Source organism: Mus musculus, chromosome 5, assembly GCF_000001635.26.
Source record: "Mus musculus strain C57BL/6J chromosome 5, GRCm38.p6 C57BL/6J".
Taxonomy (NCBI): domain Eukaryota; kingdom Metazoa; phylum Chordata; class Mammalia; order Rodentia; family Muridae; genus Mus; species Mus musculus.
Genome location: NC_000071.6, coordinates 35,783,029 through 35,798,143, shown reverse-complemented (window position 1 = coordinate 35,798,143; position 15,115 = coordinate 35,783,029). Strand labels below are relative to the sequence as shown.

Here is a 15,115-nt window from a genome sequence, read left to right as displayed (position 1 = left end):
TTGCAAGGCAACTTCCGTCCCCTCCTGAAGAGCAGCTAACCCTTGTTGCATCCACCTGGCACAACTTTGACACTCAGAGTCTAAGAGCAGCATCACTTCCAGAGAACCTAGCAGCCTCTCAGCCTTGGGACCCTTAGCCTCTTCTTCAAAATCAGCTGCAACATTCTGAGAGCTGGTTTCACTCTTCCTTTGGGTTCCACAACATGGGAGTAAACATTGTTAGTGTCTCCTGAGAGTCAGCCACAGCCAGGTAGGTTGCTGAAGGAAGCATTAAAAACCAGGGCTATGGTTCAAGAGCCAGGGTTATGCTATGGTCCCAGGACCAGGCATGACTATCCACCTCTCCCCTACTGCCTGCTAAAGCATCTGCAGATGTCAGTTCACAGGATGCTGCGTCATGATGTGGAAGCCTTAGGTCTACCCCTCAATTGCCCTGTACCTGGGAAGTGTCCAAAGGTTCTCAAGTTTTAGCTTGAAGGAAAAACCAGTTGACTGGAGGAACTAAAGAGCCACAAGCCCCAGGTTGCCACACAGGGACCATGTGGGTCTTCAGCCAGAGGGGAGGGATTGACTAGATAGACCGCACAATTGGCAATGCACAGACCTTGCTATCCCAGCAATGTACCTAGATGTATGTTGGAACATTATAACTATGTATGGGACTTGGGGTCTCTGGAGCTTAGATATGAGCTAAGGAGACAAAGGAGAGGTCATTGGCAGTTCAGTATGGCTTGATGACATCAAAGGACATTTCTTAGAGATGTGATTAAGGACTTGGTCGGAGAGGTACAGGATAGCTAGTCTTGACAAGGAAGCACCATGAGCCATGAGAGCTGGCATCTCCAGAAGCCAGCAAAGATGAGGTGAAGTTTCCATCATCAACTACAGAAAAATATAGGCACAGCCTCAGCTCAAACCTGCCCAGCCATCCAGCGCTGCTCACCTTCATTACTGCAGCCATGGGACACAGGCAAGTGATGGTGGGGACAAGATGGCGCACTCTGGCCATCTGCCCCTCTCCCTTGTAATAGGCAGGACCCACCACTAGCCACAGCAGCCCATCAGGGTAATCTTAGTCAACCACTGTCTGAAGCATCACACTGAGAACAAAAATGCAGCCATGTCCAGGGACCATAGATACAGGGTGGGGATCCATGACTCACAGCCACGTGCCAGGGACCCAACTCCATCCACCACATAACCAGGGTCCACGTGTCACAGCCAGTCAAACAGAAGGCAGTTGCTAGTAATAGCCCAGGGGCTAATCCATAGCTCTGCAGCATGATCCAACAAGGCCAGGATGTGACTGCTCACCTATAGCTGCTGCCTGGCCTTTGCCTCTGCCTCCTACCTAGGATCAGCCATAGAAGCCAAACTACCCCTAACCTGCCCCTCAGATATCCACCTTCAGTTGGTGTTTCAGCTTACCCAGGCTGCTGTCCACCAGGGGCCTCACTTCATCCTCCCTCTGCCACAGGGCTTTTTCCACCCTCTGTGACCTATGTCGTTCTGATGACCACAGTGACAGTGGTGTCCCCCGCAGCAGCGACACGATACAGCCCACATCCCTTGCTGTCAGGTGCAGCCATTTCCCCTTCATCCCCACACCCTCTCAGCACCTCGGCCATGATGGGCCATGATGGCCACACCAGCCCTGTAACCCCTTCCCTATTGAATCGGATCAGAAACACCAATTCATAGTAGAGAAAGCTGGTGGGAGACCAGAGAGCCAGGCCCTCTGGCTCAGCTGGATTTCGAGAGGCTCAGTGTGGCCAGGCCCTTCAGCTATGTATAGGAAGCACAGCTGGAGTCACTCACAGCTGTGCATAGCGGGGTCACCAGGGGGGCTCTTGTGATGCAGCGTGGGGTGGCTCTCCAGAACTTTTATGTCCATCCAGTTTGGGGCACAAAGGACAATGGGCAGCATCTTTTCATGATCAGACAAGACAGGGATTATATGATGGGAATCTGGCTCAAGGCCAGGTGGAGTGAGAAGTCATTTTCAGATTTGGGGCTCCCATAGGCTGTGGGGTTACGCGAGCCTGGAATGTAGTCTCAGCTCTTCCTCTTGTGGGATTTCGACCTTGAGAGAGTTCCTGTCCACACCACTCCACCATCCCACCAGCCCGCCTTCTAGCTGCCTTCCCATCTGTCCTTGGGTATCCACCCACCCTCTGCCTTCGATCTGTCCTTCCATCTGTCCTTTCCATCCACCCACCCTTTGCTCACATCCCCTGGTCCTGGGGAAATGCTGGATCAAGGGCAAAGCGATTCGCTTAGCAACCAGCCCAGCAAACACTGAAGTTTTCCATAACACTGATCAACCCTTTTTTTTTTTCAGGAATACGTGGGGGCTGGGTATAGCTCAGTAGCAGGATGCTTGCCTAGCATGCAAAGGCCTGGATTTCATCCCTAGCACCAGTTCCCAAGTTACTGGATATGCATTTGGTTTGAGGGAAGAGCTATATTAAGAGTGTGCTGGCCAGACCCCACCCTGGCCACTAAACAGCCTGGAGCTATGGGCATGGTAGTGCTGCTGCCCTCTGGTGGTCAGAGGAAGATCTGCACCACGAATGGCCCTCCACACCAGTAAGCTCTACTAGTGTCCCTTCAACTGGCTGCAGATTGGACATGTGGGCCTGTTGCCCCCGTGGGATTCATTCCTAGAATGTGGGGCAGTTGCTGATTAGCAAGGTCACATATACCCATGAAGAAGCAACCGCAAACCTGCTCAGCCTACTTGTTCCCTTCTCGCCTCATCCCTGCCAGTGCTTAGAGGGGGCCATGTTTCTCACAGCAGAGGCAGAATGCTGCCATCTCTGGCTACTTGTAGATGACTTGAGGCTCTGAAACAGGACAGTCAGACAGGCAGGAGGGCACCGAGAGAACAGTCCCCAACTGTCCTATGCTGTATGAGGCATCCATGGGGCCACGGGGAGCTGAACAGAGGCAGAGAGAGGAGGACTCAGGATGCAGGGGTGTGGTGAGTCTCATCCAGTGACCCTGCCTCTCTAAAACCACTCCAAATATAGAAGTGCCCAGAGCAAGCTGAACAAGCTGTCCTTGAAGGTCAAAGACAGTCTGGCAGCCAGGGGCACACAACTGTTAAGAAAAAAAGCAATCTTTCCAACTAATAAAGTACCCAAACAAAGCCAACAAAGGCCCAGGCGCCTCTGAGGCAGGCGTCTCCTGTCCTCCTTGCTTGGCTTGGGCTGAGCTGGACACAGATTCCCCCTCCCTGGCTCCAGCTTGGACTCTGTGAAGTCAGTCACCAGGGAGCACAAAAGTGTAACCCACCGCCTTCTTAACATCCTGCTTAGCTCCAGACCCACTGGGTACAAAAAAGTGTATCCAGCCCTCCTGACACTCCCCTGAAGCCAGCATGGTGCCTACCTCACAAGAGAGTAACCTGAGGCCAAGAGCAGCTGAATGGGCCCAGGCCAGCCATGCCAAGGCTTGGAAGCACCATCAGGAGAGTCAGGAGAGGGTTCTGGGGGGCCTGCATGGTGCAACCCTAAGGCCTATGCCAGGGCCTAGGATTCAAAGGACCCAGGATTACTTATTTATTTTTTTAAATGTCTCTGGCAATTCAGAATCAATCCCATAGCTGCTTATCCCAGTGACTCTGGCTAGGTACATGCCAGGGACCCAGCTATGGCTGTCCTATCAGAGGGCCACTTGCTGTGGGAAAAAAAGACATCACACAAGACCTAGAAGCCTACATCCTGCTCCACTGGGGTCTGATTCGGGAGGAAGGGGCTTCACAGGACTGAAGGCTGCTCCCAGGAGGCTGTTCTAGAGCCTGTGGTCAGCAGGACCATGGAATAGGACCCTCGGGCTGCTTGGTCCAAAGTGGGGCATCCACCGTGTCTTCCAGAAGGGCAGCTGACCAGGCATCAGCCCTCCCAGAGTCATCCGGTGCCAGCTTCATTTCTGGGCATCTATGCTGACTTCTCAATGCCTGTCCATCTCCAGTGGCCCCTGGCATCCCCAGCTCTGATTCACAGGGTCACAGCTGGTGGTGACTTCTGAGCTGTCTTGTCATCCCTGGACACAGGCTCCTTGGAGCCTGAGCTGAAGGCCCCTCTGTCTCCTCCACCTCCACGTCCCTGTGCCTCTGCCTCTGGGGAGTCCTCTGGGATTTCCTCCAGGCTGGCAGGCCTTCACACCTGGCTGCACGAGGGAGGCACCTGCGCATGAGCTGTGCATGCCGGAGAGTCTCTGCCGTCTGTCCGTCTGTCGATTGTCCCGGACAGGGAAAGCCTTGGAAGGAATCAAGTGTGATGCATCACAGTCTCTGAGGCCCTGACTCAAAGCCTGCCATGATGGACTTGAGGGATTGAGATGAGGCAGAAGAAGCCTCCTGCGGGCCTCCAGCAGGAACAGGGAGAAGTTCCCAGGCATGGACGGTGACTTAGCATTAAGAACTGGATGCCAGTTCCTGAAGAGCTACAGAGGGACCTTAAACACATGTCCCCAAGGGAAAGCTGCCAATGTGGAAATGTGACAACCCATGCTTTCCACTACGGCTTTCTGGAAAAGGCAAACCCAGTGACCGTTGGTGAGCGGCTGCCGGCAGTGAGGCACAGGCAGACAGGTCTCTGTGAGTTCAAGGCCAGCCAGGTCTAGAGAGTCAGTTTAGGGTTGGGAGAGGGGAATGAACTGGGAAGCCCTAACAGCACTCTGATGGCACCCGGATGATGAAGGCATGTCATCCTATCTGTCCAAACCCACAGAGCCCATGACACTAGTGCGGACCCCAATAGAGCTATGGTCAGGGTAGAGACTTGTTAATGACAGATATCAATGCTGTCCCAGCAGTCCTAGTGCACTTATTACAGCATTGCAGAGTGTGACAAGAGTGGAAAGCCATGCTGGGAACTCTGCCCTTTCTGTCAATCAAAAGGCATTGCTCCACCCAAGACCTAAACACAAGTGTGCAGGATTGTTGCTCTATAATTTCTAGATGGGCTCTAATGGGTGGTTATCAACCTCTCACTGAGATAATAACAGAAAGCGCCAACTCAAGTGGTAGGGATCAGTCACACCGGGCTGTGACTACTTACACTTAAGCCCTGGGACAATAAAATCCCAGCACCAGGGAGCATTGGCAGAGTAAAGAAAACAGGCTGTGGGGCCTTTAACTCCCTCTGTGGGGACAACACCCACAGGAACCCACTGCAATCCACACCTCTTGTCCCTTCGACTGGCCTCCTGCTGGTGTGGCATGATACTGTTTGTACACCTGCAAGCTGGGGCTAGTCTGGTGAGTTCTGAAGGGGCCCATTGAGGTAGAGAAAGGGCCAGTTCCATCTTTGTCTAAGCACCAGTAGTCCCTGGACTCTTGAATGGGGACTGTGGCTCAGCAAGTGGCTAGAAGCCCATGTTGGTTACATTTACTATTTTCCAGAGTAAAAAAAAAAGGGGAGCGGGAAGGGGAGGTGGGGCTAGCCCAGGCTAGGGTGGAGTTAGCCCAGGCTAGTGTTCTTACTGGCCATCACAGTCTACCAGCCAAGGCAGCGTTGAAAACCCTTCCAGCTCATATGTTGCACGAACAGCTGGCTTGGGATTCCTGAATCTTCTATGTGCTAAAGATATGACATAAGTTTCCGTGAGCATCCTGTGGCTCTGGTTCACCCACAGAGAGTATGGTGATGTCTAAGTCTGCCTCTCCCTTTCAGTTGGTCCTTGGAGTGACAATGAGCTTGGGGGAGGCACTGGGCTGAAGGCAGACACAGCAGCATGGTGAACCTGCAGCAGGCAGGAGGGCCACTGAAAGTGACATGAGACAGAGACTCTGGGGACTTGGGTGGTTCCTTCTGGGACAGAAGCGAGCATATTTTCCATGCTGGTCTGGGTCACTGCATGGCCCTGTGAATAGCTGTCCTCCATTGGCCTGTCTGTGTCCCAATCCTGCCATTATACCCATGCCCTTCCAGGAGCATATGATGTCAACCAGGGAGTATCCCAGGGTCTTAGTGACTCTGAAAGAGCCCTGGACATGGCCAAACCCATGATGCCTGGCAGAAGGCAGCCTACTTGGTGCTGCCGGACATGGACAGCAGGTTGCCATTGTATGGGTGCTCGGGCACAGGGTTGGAAGAGTGCAGCGTCTCCAGTGATGGAGCAGATCGTCCAGGGTGTGGGCAGTGGAGGAAGCCCTGAGCGTGTGGAATCATGAATGGGTGTTTGCTGTTAACACAGGCATAGTCATGTCAGGTACCAAAACCCCAGCCCCAGGGGAAAGTGGCAAAAGCCTTTCCTCCAAGTGAGAGCATTGATAGGACAGGCAGAAAATGTCCGCCATAGCTGTCTCTCCCTTGGGTGCTTACAGCCTGAAGACTGCTGCCCTACAGAGACTGCCCTTATCAACATTCGCTAAACCCCATCTCCTTAATTCAGCTGTATACCATACACCTGCCTCCTTGTTCATCTGTGTGATAACCCTGCTTCCCTATTTATCTGTGTATAGTAACCCTGCCTCCCTATTTATCTATATATAATAACCCTGCCTCCTTATTTATCTGTATGTAATAACCCTGTCTCCTTGTTCATCTGTGTAATAACCCTGCCTCCCTATTTATCTGTATATAATAACCCTGACTCCTTATTTATCTGCATATAATAACCCTGCCTCCTTGTTCATCTGTGTAATAACCCTGCCTGCTCATTTATCTGTATATAATAACCCTGCCTCCTTATTTATCTGTATGTAATAACCCTACCTCCTTGTTCATCTGTATGGAATAGCTCCACCTCTCTCTTCAACTCTAAATAGTAAACACTAGGAGCTCTTAAGATGCTGAGGGTTCTCTACGAGGAACCCCAGCCCGCCCAAGCCCAGTATTTCTGTCATTATATATATGTGTCTTCTCTTCATTCCTTCGCTGTCCCCAGTCAAGTCGAGTCGAGTCACTGGGAACTGTGCAAGGATTCCGCACCAGGGACATCTGTGGCCGAATGTGTCCCTAAGACATGGATGAGCATAACAAGACCTAGGTGCTGCTTCATTGCAAAGGGCTTTTCACTCCCAAAAAGGTTTGGGTTGCTGGAATTTATACCCTGTGGCTTCCTTGCCACCCCCCCCCCCCCAAAGAAAATCCAATTCAGAGCAATCAGGAGAGTTCCAATAACTGTCTGCCAGCCAAGCAGAGCTAAGCTCCATGACAATGCCCAGAGCCCACACGGCACCCCTACAGTCCCCCATTCACGGCAGCAGCATCCACTATCTACAGCAGCCACACCCAGGCCAGCCCCTGCAGCAGGTCCTCCCACAGAACCTTTGAGTACCATGGGGTCACTCACAAGCTGACTCCAGCTACCCACTGACTCCACCCACTCATTCTTACCCGGCAGCCCCTACCCACTGACTCCACCCACTCATTCTTACCCGGCAGCCCCTACCCACTGACTCCACCCACTCATTCTTACCCGGCAGCCCCTACCCACTGACTCCACCCACTCATTCTTACCCGGCAGCCCCTACTCACTAACTCCACCCACTCAGTCATTCTTACCCAGCAGCCCCAGCAGTATGTCCCACCTGCACACCCAGATTTTAGACTCTAACCTCCAGGACTATGGGACAGCACAGCAATGTTTCCTAAGTCACCCTGTCTGTAGCACCTGCGGCAGAGCCACGGGAATCTCGCACACCACCTGTGGGATGCCCAGCCCTGGAGCAGCAGAGCCAAAAGCACCCTTATGACCCACTCACTGTCACGCATTGTGGAATATCCATGTGAGAGTGGTGGCTACACGGGGCTGGCCCATAGTGGGGGCTGATGAGGAGGAAACAATGGGGACGGTCTCTTCCAGCGGCAAGATCTGGGAAGAAAACCGCTGAGAAGTAGCCCCAGATGCTTCCTCTGGTCGTGGCTTCCAGTGAACACCGGCTGGGGCTGCCTGAAAGCCCATGACTCCTGAACCCTCGAGCAGCTGATCAGCACTGTTAGCCACCCCTATCTCTATAGGCTGGCATTTCATTGCCAGAAGACTCAGCTTTTTAAGGCCCAGGGCACCTGCTCTTACAGTAGCATCCAGAAGGTCAGGGCTATGTGGGCATCTGCCACACACACACACCCCCCAGCCCCCCAGATCATCCATATCCAAGCCATGCAGGCCTATGGTGGCTTCTTCCTGGTGTGTGTCCCCATGTCACACCACCTTGTGCTTCAGCAGCAGCAGCAGATGCCCACAGATGCTCCTCAAATCTAATAGGAAACAGGAAGTCCATGTGGGGCAATCAACCGTATCCTGCCAGCCAGGACCAATACTGGCTCATTCCACCACAAACTAGCCCCGAGCTGCAGAGGGTACAGTCAGACATCTGATTAAACCAGTTCTCAGTCTCCTCAGATGGGCCTCTGTAGATGGGTGACTAGGAGACACACCCAGCCTGGAGAGAGCACTAGACCGGATGTGAGCCTTCATGTAGTCCAAATAACCCTGGAAGCCTTGGCTTTGAGGCCAACACAAAGCAATAGGGTCACAAGAGGCCCAACTCAGATACACCCAAATCGGTAGCACTAGAATAATCAGCTGTGGGCTGGAAAAGAAGCTCAGTTGGTTGAATGCTTACCTAGTATGCATGAAGCCCTGGGTTTGACCCCCAGCACTGCATAAATTGGAAATGGATCAGGAGCTCTAGGTCATTTCCCAAGACCTGGCAAGTTCAAGGCCAGCCTCAGCTCCATGAGAGCTAATGCATAAACAAAGAAATACACTGGATTTGAGCAAACGGCCCATCACCAATGCAGGCTGCTTCGGGTCATCGGATGGCACTAGAGTTCCAGACGCACCTGCTGGGTGTGAGCACACAATTGGCGCGCCGCTTGCCTTGCCACCAACGAGTGTTAAGAGGCATTGTTAACTGTCAGCCATCTAAGGGATACAAGGCTCAGAAGGGCTCTGTAACCTAGCAAGGATATACAGCATGAGACAGGCAGGGCAGGGGTGGCCTTGGTGTCTCCCTGAAGGAGCGAGTTCCGTCCCTCGGGCTCCCTCCCCTTGACCTCTTGTCTCTTCTCATGTCCTCCTCAGCGGGTCCAAGGAAGACTAGAGTTGGGAAGGCATTTCCTGATCAACTAATTAAAGCCAAGATCGGAACTGCTGGCTGGGAACCTGGAAAGCTGACCCCTTCCTGGGCTGAGGTTCTGCCCAAGAAGCAGGCTTCCGGGCAACCTGCTTGTGCCAGCAGGATCCAGTCACAGAGCCCAAGGATGATAAAGGTCAGATAGGGTTCACCAACACCCCATCATGGCTGGCCAGCCTGCTGTGACCGGTCCTGGCCATGCCATGCCAGTTTCCGGAGACACAGCGATAAAAATACCTTGTAATTACATGAGAAGCTCATTATTGTTAGAGACCCAAAGAGTAGCAAGAACTGGGGGAAATGATGTCCCCAGTGCCTTGTGCTGTTGGTGACCATTCTCGTTCCAGGTGTCACAGTGAGATGGCATACACAGTATGTCCTCTCCCAGTGTAGAGGCCAAACCTGCCCTGGGAGGCCCTGACTTTCACAGCCAATGTTCTGCGTGCCTGCAGATCTCTGAGAAAGGACTTTATTCAGCTCTAACTACTTCGGGACATGGTCTCTTCCCATGGGTCCTGAGCTCCACTATCACCTCCAACCCCTTATCTTGAACATCCTAATGGAGGTGAGGTGCTACCTCATCTAGATTGGCTGTCCCTGGTTGGCGATGCTAAACTCATTTAGATGTCTTCCTTGGAGACTCGGGTTTCTCCTCCCAACTAAGCTGGCTGTCATCTGTGGCAGTTTTGAGATCCGTGCCCCAAGCTTCACATCACACCCTTACTGGCAGGTCCCGTCACCCTCCGAACTGTACTGTCACTTCTTCACAGGGCTCTTCGCAGTACAAATGGTTTCGGCTCTGAGAAAAACCTGATTTCTCCGGTTTTCCTTCCGTAGTTTATGTTCTTGGAGTCATTTCTAAGAAACCGTTGCCCAATCTGAGATAATGAATATTTATCCAGTTTTTTTATCTTGGCCTTTTACATCTCAGCTCTTTCTATAACTCCCCATAAATAGAATAGCATCCGCCCTGCCGCTGTCTGCCTCAGCAGATGCCAGCTCTCCACGGTCTTCTCCTGGCTTCTTCCTCTGAGGAGCAGTGGTATGGATTGCAGTTGCAGGAGGTGGTGCGGTGTTCTTGCTCTTGCTGTCTGCTCTGTGCCGTGGGTGAACTGAATGCATCGGCTCCCACACAGGAGACAGCCATTTAGGAAACGGATGGCCACATGTCCCCCGGCCCCAGCATCCACGGCATCTTCATGATAGCAGAGATAGCTAAGGATCTAGCGGTCAATCCATTCCAGCCAGCCCTGAGGCCTTCCATGAACCCTCCTTCCTTGGGCCATGTGGTGTGGTAGCCACTGCCCTTCCTTTGGGGCAATATTTTGCAATATTATACTGAATGGTTTTCTGTCAACTTTGGCACAAGCTAGAGTTATCTAAAAGGAGGGAACTTCAATTAAGAAAATGCCTCCATAATATCTGGCTATAGGGTATCTTCTTAATTAGTGATTGATGGGGGAGGGTCCAGCCCATCGTGGGTGGGGCCATCCTTGAGCAGGGGTCCTGGGCTCTATAAGAAAGAAGGCTGAGCAAGCCATGAGGAGCAAGCAGCATCTTTCCATGGCCTTTGCATAGCTCCTGCTCCAGGAGCTGTTTGAGTTCCTGTCCTGGCTTTCTTCCATGATGAACAGTGATATGGAAGTGCCAGCCAAATAAATCCATTCCTCCCCAAGTTGCTTTTTGGACATGGTGCTTCACCACTGCTCTAGAAACCCTAACCAAGATAAGTATCAAGCATATGTTGTTTGTACCAACATCCAGGGAGCAAGGATGCAGGCTATGGTCCTTGCTGCTGGAAAGACCCTACAGGTCAGGCAGGGAAGCGAGAGAGGGATGCCTGGATTCTATTCTCCAGAGACCCACTAGGCACTGAACCTGGTTATCATAGGAGAGAGGGATAACTGTGAGTGGAGGCAGGAGCCTAGCCAGAGCTGGCCACCTTGAAGGCTGCACAACTCCAGGCCACCCTTAGTCCTCTATTCTTGGTCCAGCTGTTTCCCAGCATCCCTCTCTCTGACCCCCCAGACCTCTCTCTTCTCACCATGCTTACCCTGCAGGGCCTCCTACCACATGGCCCCTTAGACATAATGCTTTAATCTCAGAGGCATGCCATGCCCCATGCCCCATGCCCCATTCTCCATGTCCATACCAGAAGAAGGGACATTCCTACTGCATTCCTTAATGGATAGTTTCCTTGACAGAACTGTCCATGTAGTTGGGGCATGTATATAGAATGGTTCCTGGGGCCCTGACCCCTCCTCCCATATACTAGCTACCCCTTCACCAGCTGTGACCATCACAAATGCTTCCAAACATTGCTCAGTGTCCCCTGGGGAACAGCAAGACCCCTTTGGTAACCATCGTTTTAAAGAAATGAAAGAATGAGGGAGGACAGAAGTGGGGGAAGGAGGGAGCAGGCACAAAGAGCCCACGGTCTAGCAGCTCCACCCTGAACATAGTACAGAGAGGTACTAGAACCCTGTCTTGCTGGCCTTCCTTTCTATGAGCCTCAGTTTCTTCATCTATAATATGGGGTCACCCACCTCACCCCACACCCCACTGTTAGTCCCCAAAGCCTGTATATGATAGGCACCTATAGATGCTAGCTTTCACCATAATCACAACACCAAGCTGGACACTATCTTCATTCAAGCTCCACCCTCTATGCTCATCCATGGGTCTCAAGATTTTCCCTTCTAGCCAGAACCTGAGTCCTCTTCCCCAGCTGGCTGGTGTGAACACAAAGCTCTTCTGAGCTTTACCTGTCCCTCCTCCAGGCAGCCCCATGGAGTGGCCTCCTCCTGAAGTGCCAGTAGCTCTCCTTCCAAGCCTGGGCCTAGCACCGTGGAGGCTTCAGGTGGCAGCTGGGGGAGTGGAGTCGTGGCTTCTGTGGCTGACACATCTCCCAGGGACAAGCCAGAGGGTCACGTGGCAGCTACCACCCCTGAGGCCAAGGCAGGGCAGGGCCGAGCCCTTCCTGGAACACTGAAATAGCATCCTGCCACTGCTGCCCCAGAGATGCACCTGTTTTCCAGCATCCGGAAGGGAACTCTGACAAGGCACTGGCAGGGCGGGGCAGCTGCTAGCCCTTAGGTTTGTGCCAGAGGCAGTGAGCTTACAACCCTTCAGGGTTCTGTGTAGTAGTCTGTACCAGTGTTCTGTAACAGCAGCATCAAGGGGTATATACACGGATGGTTATAGCCCTGCTTTCCAGAGCTGTTAGAGTGTGGAGAGATAGAAGGTGCCAAGTGGGAAAATAGACACCGAAGGCATGCTGAGACTGGCCTCTGGTGCCCTGTATGCAGCAACACTTTGGGCATGGTGAGGCCAGTGTCCTGTGGGCAGGTTATCCCAGTGATGCTACAAGGCAAACTCAGCCCACTCATCCTCTGCGCATGCCCAGTGCTCACTGAAAGAGGGAGGACCGATGATTATTGCACCTAGTGTTTGCTTTATACCCTCTGTCTGCATCTCCTCTTAGCATAGAAATAACTGCCAGTGGCTGGTGGCCTCAGGGACAGGAACAAGGGCACAGGGATGGAAGGAAGGCAAAGGTCATGAGACACCTTTCTATGGAACCTGGGGCCCTGGGATATCAATGTTACCCACACCTGGGGGTGGAGATGAGCCCCTGAAGGAGGGGCTATGAAGAAAGAGAAGGAGGAGAGAGAAATCACCAGCTTTGTGGGTGAGTTATGTGTCTATACCCTGCCCCATGCTCCTTGGAGGGAAATGGGGGACAGGCAGTGGGCTAGCATCTCTCTGGAAGATAGACCCCAGCTCTAGCTTCCTGGGAGATTCCCTAGCCCCAGCGTTCTGAGCAGGACAGCAGATGGTATGGTGTAGACCCAAAAGTACATTCAAGCCAGCTGAGTGCTCAAGCACTTTGCTCCCATTGGGGTCCCTGCTCACCAGTGGGGTGATGGGGACCCAGGAGTTGACAGCAACTGCCTCCTCAGCCCTCCCTATCAGCTGTATCTCAAAGTCTACCTGTCCACTCTCAAGTAATGTGACTGTGCAAGAGAAGCCCCACCTCCAGATCCAAGCTAAGACCTAACTGGTTTATGCTAATGAGCAATCTGCATATTCCTTCCCAAAGGATGTATGCTTGAGGGATAAGGAACCTTGGCCTGGGTTTAGGGAAAGAGTAGCCCCCCCCCCCAGATCCCCCAGGACATGCCCCATTTTCTTCCTGTGGATTTGGGATAAGGATATGGGGGGGGGCGGTTCTTACCCTACATGGACCATGCATGCTGATGCAGAGGGTCTTAAAGAGAGGAAATACAGTCCTAAAACCTCTGAGACCTGAGGGTGACATAAGGGGCCAGAGCCTCTTGTACCATGTCCACTCTCATTGCCTAGTGGCTTCCAAGCTGCTCAAAAACAGCACCCCAGACACATGGATGTGTTTACCTGTTGTGGGTAGTGTCTTAGGGTTTCATCACTGTGAACAGACACCATGACCATAGCAACTCTTATAAAGGACATCATTTAATTGGGCCTGGCTTACAGTTTCAGAGGTTTAGTCCATTATTATCAGGGTGGGAAGCATGGCAGCATGTAGGCAGACATGGTGCTGGAGAAGGAGCTGAGAGGTCTACATCTTGATCCGAAGGCAGCAGAAGGAGACTGTATACCACACTGAGTATAGCCTGAGCATATGAGACCTCAAAGCCCATCCCACAGTGACATACTTCCTCCAGCAAGGCCACACCTACTCCAACAAAGCCACATCTCCTAATTGTGCCACTCCCTGTGGGCCAAGCATTCAAACCCATGAGTCAGTGGGGACCATTTTTATTCAAACCATCATAGGTAGAGTTCACCCCTCTAGAATCCACAGCTTCTAGCCCTTAGGAGTGCTTTCCAGTCCCATGACTTTGTGCAGGCAAGTTCATGTGGTTGGCTTGGACCAATGGCTGCTCATAGGCAGAAGTGACCATGTGACTGACCCATTCCTATTGCAAGCCTGAGCAAGCAGTCCTGGTCACTCCCCTGTTCCTTTATGCTTCTGCTAGTGTGGCAAGACATATGTGGTAGCCTGTGGGCCCAGGAGAGAGGAGAGAAAAGGAACAGAGGCCCCACCATACCCAGCAAGGGCAGCTCATCTACAGCCCACTGCAGACCTTCACTAAGTGATAAGAACTCATTGTTGGGACTGGAGAAGTGGCTCGGTTAGTTTAGAGCACTGGCTGCTCTTACAGTTTACCTGGGTTGGGTTCCCAGCACCTACATGTTACCTCAAAACCATCTGCAACTCTAATTTCAGGGGATCCAGCACCCTCTTCTGCCCTCTGTGGACATCAGGCATATACATGGTGTATATACACCCATGCAGGCAAAATACTCATACACAGAAGTATATAAATAACTCTTTTCTAAAAAAGAGTTTGCTGCCAATGAATGCCTGTGACCTTGGGCTGTTCTGCTGTGGGTGTATTAGTGCCCTGGGTCATTGTAGACTAGGTACTTACAGACTAGGTAGACTAGAACCAGAGTCCAAATGAGGAGTCACTGGGAAGTTCAGGCATGGCAGGGCCAGGCTGGGGACTAAGGAGAGATTTCCTCCTGGCCTCTCCTGCTGCTGAGACTCCCACCTCTGCCTCTGGGAAGCTTCTCCTTCCCAGTGGAGCTGTCTCTATTCCTCCTCTACACCCTCCCCTTTCTTGTAAAAATGTCTGTGACAGCAAGGGGATGAGGGTGGGGCTCAACTCATGATCCTGGGCTGTCTCCTGTCTCAGCATTCTTGACATAATCCCACCTGCAATGCTCCTGTTTTCTAACTCAGATGATGGTTGCAGGTGGGAGGGATGAGTTTGGGGTGTTTGTTTGTTTGTTTGTTTTTGCTTTATTGTTGGTTTTTTGTTTGGTTGGTTTGTTTTGTTTTCTCAGCCTCCCATACTTAGCGATGATTGGGCTAATGTGACAGTATTTTGTGCCAGGCCTCCTCAGAGCCGTCCTTACCATGAGGGGTGTACATCTCTGCCGCTTCCAATTCAGTTCAACTTCTTATGTAAA

At 52.2% G+C, this 15,115-nt stretch overlaps 1 protein-coding gene across 28 annotated transcripts in view; it reads right to left on the bottom strand.

Moving 5' to 3' along the window:
- The window catches only part of Ablim2 (actin-binding LIM protein 2), a 127,125-nt gene that overhangs the window by 86,836 nt on the left and 25,174 nt on the right, over window positions 1–15,115 (bottom strand). The gene's annotated exons all lie outside the window — the stretch shown is intronic.